Source organism: Neophocaena asiaeorientalis, unplaced genomic scaffold (genome assembly GCF_003031525.2).
Source record: "Neophocaena asiaeorientalis asiaeorientalis breed wild unplaced genomic scaffold, Neophocaena_asiaeorientalis_V1.1 scaffold62, whole genome shotgun sequence".
Lineage (NCBI taxonomy): Eukaryota > Metazoa > Chordata > Mammalia > Artiodactyla > Phocoenidae > Neophocaena > Neophocaena asiaeorientalis.
Window position 1 is genome coordinate 1,298,150 of NW_020175191.1, and position 7,340 is coordinate 1,305,489.

Here is a 7,340-nt window from a genome sequence, read left to right on the forward strand (position 1 = left end):
GATGAATCTCTATTCAAAGAGCTAAGTTTCTGCCAAGGGAGGAATTAGGAAAATGCACTCGTACCCCCGCCCTAGAATGCCACACTTAGGAATCAAAGGAGGTCTCTGGCAGCCAGGCCCAGCAGGCTTGACAGGTTAGTCTTTCTAATCCCTCCCTGGGAACACGCTGCTCAATACTGTCTGCAGTGGTGGCAGGAAGCTAATTCTGCTTCTCTGTGAATAATGGAGGGTACCACCACCCTGAGGATTGTCAGAAGCCAGGGGAGCCAGTGCTTGGGTAGACTTTTTTTGCTTCAGGGCACTAGGCTGGTTGGAACCCCTTGGAGAATCCAGCTGGAAAAAGTCACAAAACCCATGCAAGGCATCCTAAATAACCACGCTTAAATTAAGGTAGAGGATTGCCTCTTGAAGAGGCTCAGGACCTTCAGTCCAGGAGTGATTGGCACTTCATTCACTTCTACACGGAGGAAAAAAAAGTTTCTGGAATATTCAAAAACTGCCCCGGTGAGCTGATTTCATTGGCATGGACCCAGTCTGTTCTGAGAAGTTGTGCTGCAATTGTGGTATGGCAAGAAGAATACTATTTTTGGAGTAAGGAAACACTTAGCTTGGAACGTATGGATCACAAGACGTTGAACACGTCAACTAACCTCAGTTTTCCTCATCAGTAAATGGATTGTTGTGGTAAGAACTTCATAAAATAATCCACGTGGAAGCACCTGACACTAATGCTCAGAATACCTTACTTAATCTGAATACAGTCTCCTAAGTAAAACAGATATTCCTTAACATACCAACAGATGCTCTGAGTGAGGGAGGGAAGAAAGAAGGAGGAAGTTTTTAATTGAACTGTTATTAAATAAGTTGGAGGTGCTCATGTAATTGTAGCTATCATTACTTCACCTTTTAGAATCTAAAGGAAAGTGATACATCACCTAAGATAATGCTGAGGTAAATACATGTAACTTTTGCTTTCTTATGTCTGGTGATAAGATACTGTGCACTTCTGAGGAGTCCAGGTCACAAGCTGGCCTTAAACATATGTAATGGACAGCTTTTATTCTTGCCTGACTAGCATCCATTCCTCCTTTTATGTTATAGCACCTAGTTTTCCTCTATCATGCTCAGTGCATTGTTCCTGGGGGGAGAAGAGTCCACACCAGCTCCTGAAGTGGACTTCTAAGCCAGGCCTTTCCAATCAGAGCATTACATTCATGGCAGATCCCATTGATTGGCTAACCTAATCCCCATTCTCAACCCCCTTCTTCCCAGCCTAACTCAACTGGAGAGTCTGGAAGAGCAAAATACTTGGCTCTCCTGCCTTGCTTGAGGGTAAGGGTAGCCTTGTGACCCAGTTATGATCAGTGAGTCATGAGCAGAAGTCTGCTGGGTGATTTTGGGAAAACTTTCGCTTTCTTCAACGAGGGACGTTTGCTGCCCGTAGCATCCTTTTTCCTGCCTAGAACCTGGATGTGAATTTTTGGAGCTGCAGCTGCCATCTTGCAATAATGAAGAAAAAGCCAAAGAACTAAAAAGCCAAAGAACTTGCAGACCACGGGCTCTAGGCAAGTGGGCTCAGTAGTTGTGGCACACGGGCTTAGTTGCTCCGCGGCATGTGGGATCTTCCCGGACCAGGGCTTGAACCCGTGTCCCCTGCATTGGCAGACGGATTCTTAACCACTGTGCCACCAGGGAAGTCCCACATCTTTTAATATAAGGAACATGAACTTCATTTTGTTTTATCAAGTACTCTGTTGTCTGCAACTGAAGGCATCTCTAACTGATAAAATATCTCCTTGGCTGTACTGATTGATTCAAGGTTGGCCATGTGCTCAAGTTAGACCAATCAGAACCAATGAGACTCAGTTTTAGGACTTTCAATAGACTATTAGAATAAGAAGTTCTCTATCTGTAGACCTGAAAGTAAAAAGATATAAGCCTAGAACTGCTGGCAGCCAACTTGCTCCAACTTGGGATCAGCCAGTATGAGAATGAAGCCAGTACAGAGAAGACACAGATGAGATAGGGAGAGAGAGTGAGTTATGATGATATCCTTTGAGTCCCTGATCCAGCTTTGCCTAAAGGGAGGGTGCCTTTGGACTTTTTAAATACAGGAACCAATAAATCCCTTTTTGGCTCAAGCTTGTCTGAGATATGAGGATTCTGTCACGTATCAAAACCTGACTAATACTTGGCAACGTATTACCGGTGCTGCTCCTAGTCCATATGTTCTCCTGCCTGCACTGCCTCAAGTACCTAAGAGCAGGGCTTCATATTTATCCGTTTTTAGTGAGTCCCTTCCTCCCTCAGCTTCTCTGTTGATACTTTTGTGGGTCCACCCACAAGGAGAGGCCTCTGCTCTGGGTGAGAGGAGATGAAAGATCCCACACATTTTAGGAGAGACTTTCCAGCACAGGGAAGCACAGTACACGTGTTTCCTCTCTGACTGAAATTCATGAAGAGGCTCTTCAGTGAGGTAGGAAAGGGGAGACTAGAGGGAGTTGCTGGGTGGAAGGATAATTTGGTTTATTACAATTAAATTGTTTCAACTTTTTTTCCCCTTACTATCAAAGTCATACAGTAAATATAAAAAGAGGGAATTCCCTGGTGGTCCAGTGGTTAAGACTCTACACTTCCATTGCAGGGGGCCCGGGTTGCCATGTGGCATGGCCAAAAAAAGTAGAGATCACTATGTTTCTCCAGCGATTTTTCTTTTCTTCTCATAGTCTTCCGTATTATGTCTGCTGGAAAGCATTGTCTTTGATAATCAAAATAAAATGATGGTTGAATCCATTTGATAGCAACAACCCAGTTTTCAAGGCCAAGGGATAGCAATAGTCTGGTCCATTGTCACGGGAGTCCTAACCACTGGACCACCAGGGAACTCCCAATAAGTACTGTGTTTGAATTTACTCTCTTCAGGCTTTCACCCCCATATTCCACCAAAACTGCCTTTGCTGATAAGTTCACATTGCCAGATTTGATGGTTAATTCTTGGTCTTTTTACTTCACCTGTTGGCTGCATTTTACACAGTTCCTTGGAGTCCAGGTAGTGAGGCAGTCAGGAGTGTAGACTCTTGAGCCAGCAAAAGTTCAAAATTAGAGTTTCACCACCACGAGCTGTGTAACCTTGAGAGAGACCTTTAAACTCTGTGCCTCAAGTTTGTCACCTATAACATGGGAATGATAATAATATCATCTAATTCATAGTGTTGCGAAGATTAAGTTGTACTAAGAATAGTAGTAGTAGTAGTTGGTGGTAGTTGGTAGTAGTTGGTGGTAGTAGTAATATGCTTTCTTGAGTTGGCTTCCAGGATCCCACACTCACTCATGTTTTTTCTTATTTCACTAGCTACTCCTAATCTCTTTTGCTGCTTCCTTCTTAGTCCCGTGATCCCTAAAGCTGCCCCAGATCCCTGTCACTGTACCACTTTAACTACGTCACTCTCTTAGTGAGCTCATCCAGTCTTACGATTTTAAATACTATCAGCAGTGGACACTATTACGTACCATCCACATACCCCTTCAAGGAAGGATTTGTGCCCCAGCTGCTAAGGCTACCATCAGTGGACAGCCTTCATCTGTCAGCTCTTTCAGGGATAACCTCAGCTGCACAGAGCCTCCCTGCCTGAGGCCATGTCTTTCTGGAGGTGGTCGACATTCGATAACCGGTTGAGGCAAGAGTATAAAGGCTTACTAGTTCAGCCTCACATAGGACAACTCTGCCAGGCCATTTCAGCTCCAGAGCTTCTCAGGGAATCAACTTGGGTTGTCAGGCCTGCATCATAGCTCAACTCCCTCTGCCCAATCCTGCTTCTTCCGCCTGCCTTCCGGAGATGTTGATTCCAAGGACATTCTCTGGGAAACATCCTAAACACTGAAGTCTGCCTCAGAATCTGCTTCCCAAAAAACCCAAATTGTGATGCTATTTATGTGTTGATGACTCTCAAATTTTATATCAACAGTGTAATCTTCTCTGAACTCCAAATTGTATAGTCAACTGCCCGCTTGGAAATTTAACAGACATCACATATCTAATGTACCTAAAACTGGGCTCTTGTTTTTTCTTTTTTCTTTTTGTTGAAGTGTAGTTGATTCACAATGTTTCAGGTGTACAACAAAGTGATTCTGTTTTACTCATATATATAAGTACATGTATTTATATATATATAAAAATATACATGTTCTTTTTCAGATTTTTTTCCATTATAGGTTATTACAAGATATTGAATATAGTTCCCTGTGTTATACAGAAGGTCCTTAGTATTTTATAGATAGTAGTGTGTATGCGTTAATCCCAAATTCCTAATTTATCCCTCCCCCCTCTTCCCCTTTGATAACCACAAGTTTGTTTACTATGTCTGTGAGTCTATTTCTGTTTTGTAAATAAGTTCATTTGTATCATTGTTTTTAGATTCCACAGATAAGTGATATCATACTTGTCTTTCTCTGTCTGACTTACTTCACTTAGTGTGATAATCTCTAGGTCCACCCATGTTGCTGCAAATGGAATTATTTTGCTCCCTTTTATGGCTGAGTAATATTACATTTTGTGTATAACATCTTCTTTATCCATTTTTCTGTTGATGGACATTTAGGTTGTTTCCATGTCTTGGCTGTTGTAAATAGTGCTGCTGTGAATATTGGGGTGCATGTATCTTTTCGAATTAGAGTTTTCATCTTTTCTGGATATATGCCCAGGAGTGGGATTGCTGGATCATATAGCAACTCTATTTTCAGTTTTTTAAGGAACCTCCATACCATTCTCTATAGTGGCTGGACCAGTTTACATTCCCACCAACAATGTAGGAAAGTTCCCTTTTCTCTACACCCTCTCCAGCATTTATTATTTGTAGACTTTTAAAAAATTTAGTTAATTAATTAATTTAGTTTTGGCTGTGTTGGGTCTTTGTTGCTGCGCATTGGCTTTCTCTAGTTGCAGTGAGCAGGGGCTACTCTTCGTTGCGGTGCACAGGCTTCTCATTGCAGTGGCTTATTTTATTGCAGAGCACAGGCTCTAGGTGTGCGGGTTTCTGTAGTTCTGGCACGCAGGCTCAGTAGTTGTGGCTCAAGGGCTCTAGAGAGCAGGCTCAATAGTTGTGGCACTTGGGTTTAGTTGCTCCACGGCATGTGGGATCTTCCTGGACCAGGGCTTGAACCCATGTCCCCTGCATTGGCAGGCAGATTCTTAACCACTGAGCCACCAGGGAAGTCCCTGTAGACTTTCTGATGGTGGCCATTCTGACTAGTGTCAGGTTTTGATTTGCATTTCTCTAATAATTAGCAACGTTGAACATCTTTTCATGTGCCTGTTGGCCCTCTGTGTGTCTTCTTCGGAGAAATGTCTGTTTAGGTCTTCTGCCCATTTTTTTTTGATTGAATTGTAAAACTGTGCTCTTAACCTTTCCACTTCCAAAATCTTTCTTCTTCTCCTCTCAGTAAACGACAATTCTTTCAGTTGTTCAGGCCAAAAACCTGGAGCAATACTTGATTCTTCTCTTTACTTCATACCTTAATTCCCACTATCAGCAAATCCTATCTATCCTAGTATCAAAATATATCAAAAACCACTTATCCAGACTTCCCTGGTGGCACAGAGGTTAAGAATCTGCCTGCCAATGCAGGGGACATGGGTTCGAGCCCTGGTCCACGGAGCAGCTAAGCCTGTGCACCACAACTATTGAACCTGTGCTCTAGAGCCCACGAGCCACAACTACTGAGCCCACTTGCCTAGAGCCCGTGGTCCACAACAGGAGAAGCCACTGCAATGAGAAGCCCACGCACTGCAACAAAGAGTAGCCCCTGCTCACCACAGCTAGAGAAAGCCCGTGTGCAGCAACAGAGACCCAACACAGCCAAAAATAAATAAATAATTTTTTAAAAAACCCACTTATCATTTCCACTACTAACAGCCTGACCTACACCACCATTATCTCTTCTTTGGATTATTTTAATGCCTTTCTAATTGAACTCCCTGCTTTTCTCTTCCTCTTTTACATTCTATTTAATTTATTTTTTATTGTTTGTATGTCAAAATACAGATTATTTTTTCTTGAAGAATAGTTGATTTACAATATTGTATTAGTTTCAGGTGTACAGCATAGTAATTCAGTATTTTTGCAGATTATATTCCATTTTAGGTTATTGTAAGATAATGGGTATAATTCCCTGTGCTATACAGTAAATTCTTGTTGCTTATCTATTTTATATATAGTAGCTTGTATCTGTTAATCCCATACCCCTAATTTGCCCCTTCCCACTTCCCTCTCCCCTTTGATAACCACAAGTTTGTTTTCTATGTCTGTGAGTCTGTTTCTGTTTTGTGTATACGTTAATTTGTATTATTTTTTAGATTCCATATATAAGTGATATCATATAGCATTTGTTTTTCTGTATGACTTATTTCACTAAGCATAATACTCTTTAAGTCCATCCACATTGCTGCAAATGGCAGTATTTCATTCTTTTTATGGCTGAGTAATATTCCATTGTATATATATATACCACATCTTCTTACTTCAACTGTTTATTGATGGGCACTTGGGTTGATTCCGTGTCTTGGCTATTGTAAATAGTGTAAACATTGGAGTGTGTGTATCTTTTCAAATTAGTATTTTCATTCTTTCTGGATATATACCCAGGAGTGGAATTGCTGGATCATATGGTAGTTCTATCTTTAGCTTTTTGAGGAACCTCCATACTGTTTTCCATAGTGGTTGCACCAATTTACATTCCCACCAACAGTGTACAAAGGTTCCCTTTCCTCCAAATCTTCTCCAGCATTTGTTATTTGTAGACTTTTTGGTGACAGTCATTCTGACAAGTATTAGGCGATACCCCATTGTGGTTTTGATTTGCATTTCTCTAATAATTAGCAATATTGAGCATATTTTCATGTGTCTGTTAGCCATCTGTATGTCTTCTTTGGAAAAATGTCTATTCAATTCTTCTGCCCAATTTTTAAAAAATAAATTTATTTATTTTATTTTTGACTGCGTTGTGTGTTCGTTGCTGCATGCGGGCTTTCTCTAGTTGCGGCAAGCGGGGGCAACTCTTCATTGAGGTGTGCGGGCTTCTCTTTGCAGTGGCTTCTCTTGTTGTGGAGCACGGGGTCTAGCCACGTGGGCTTCAGTAGTTGTGGCGTGTGGGCTAAGTAGTTGTGGTTCACAGGCTCTAGAGCACAGGCTCAGTAGTTGTGGCGCACGGGCTTATTTGCTCCGTGGCACGTGGGATCTTCCCAAACCAGGGCTCAAACCCGTGTCCCCTGCGTTGGCAGGCAGATTCTTAACCACTGTGCCAAAAGGGAAGCCTTTCTGCCCATTTTTTGATTGTATTGTTTA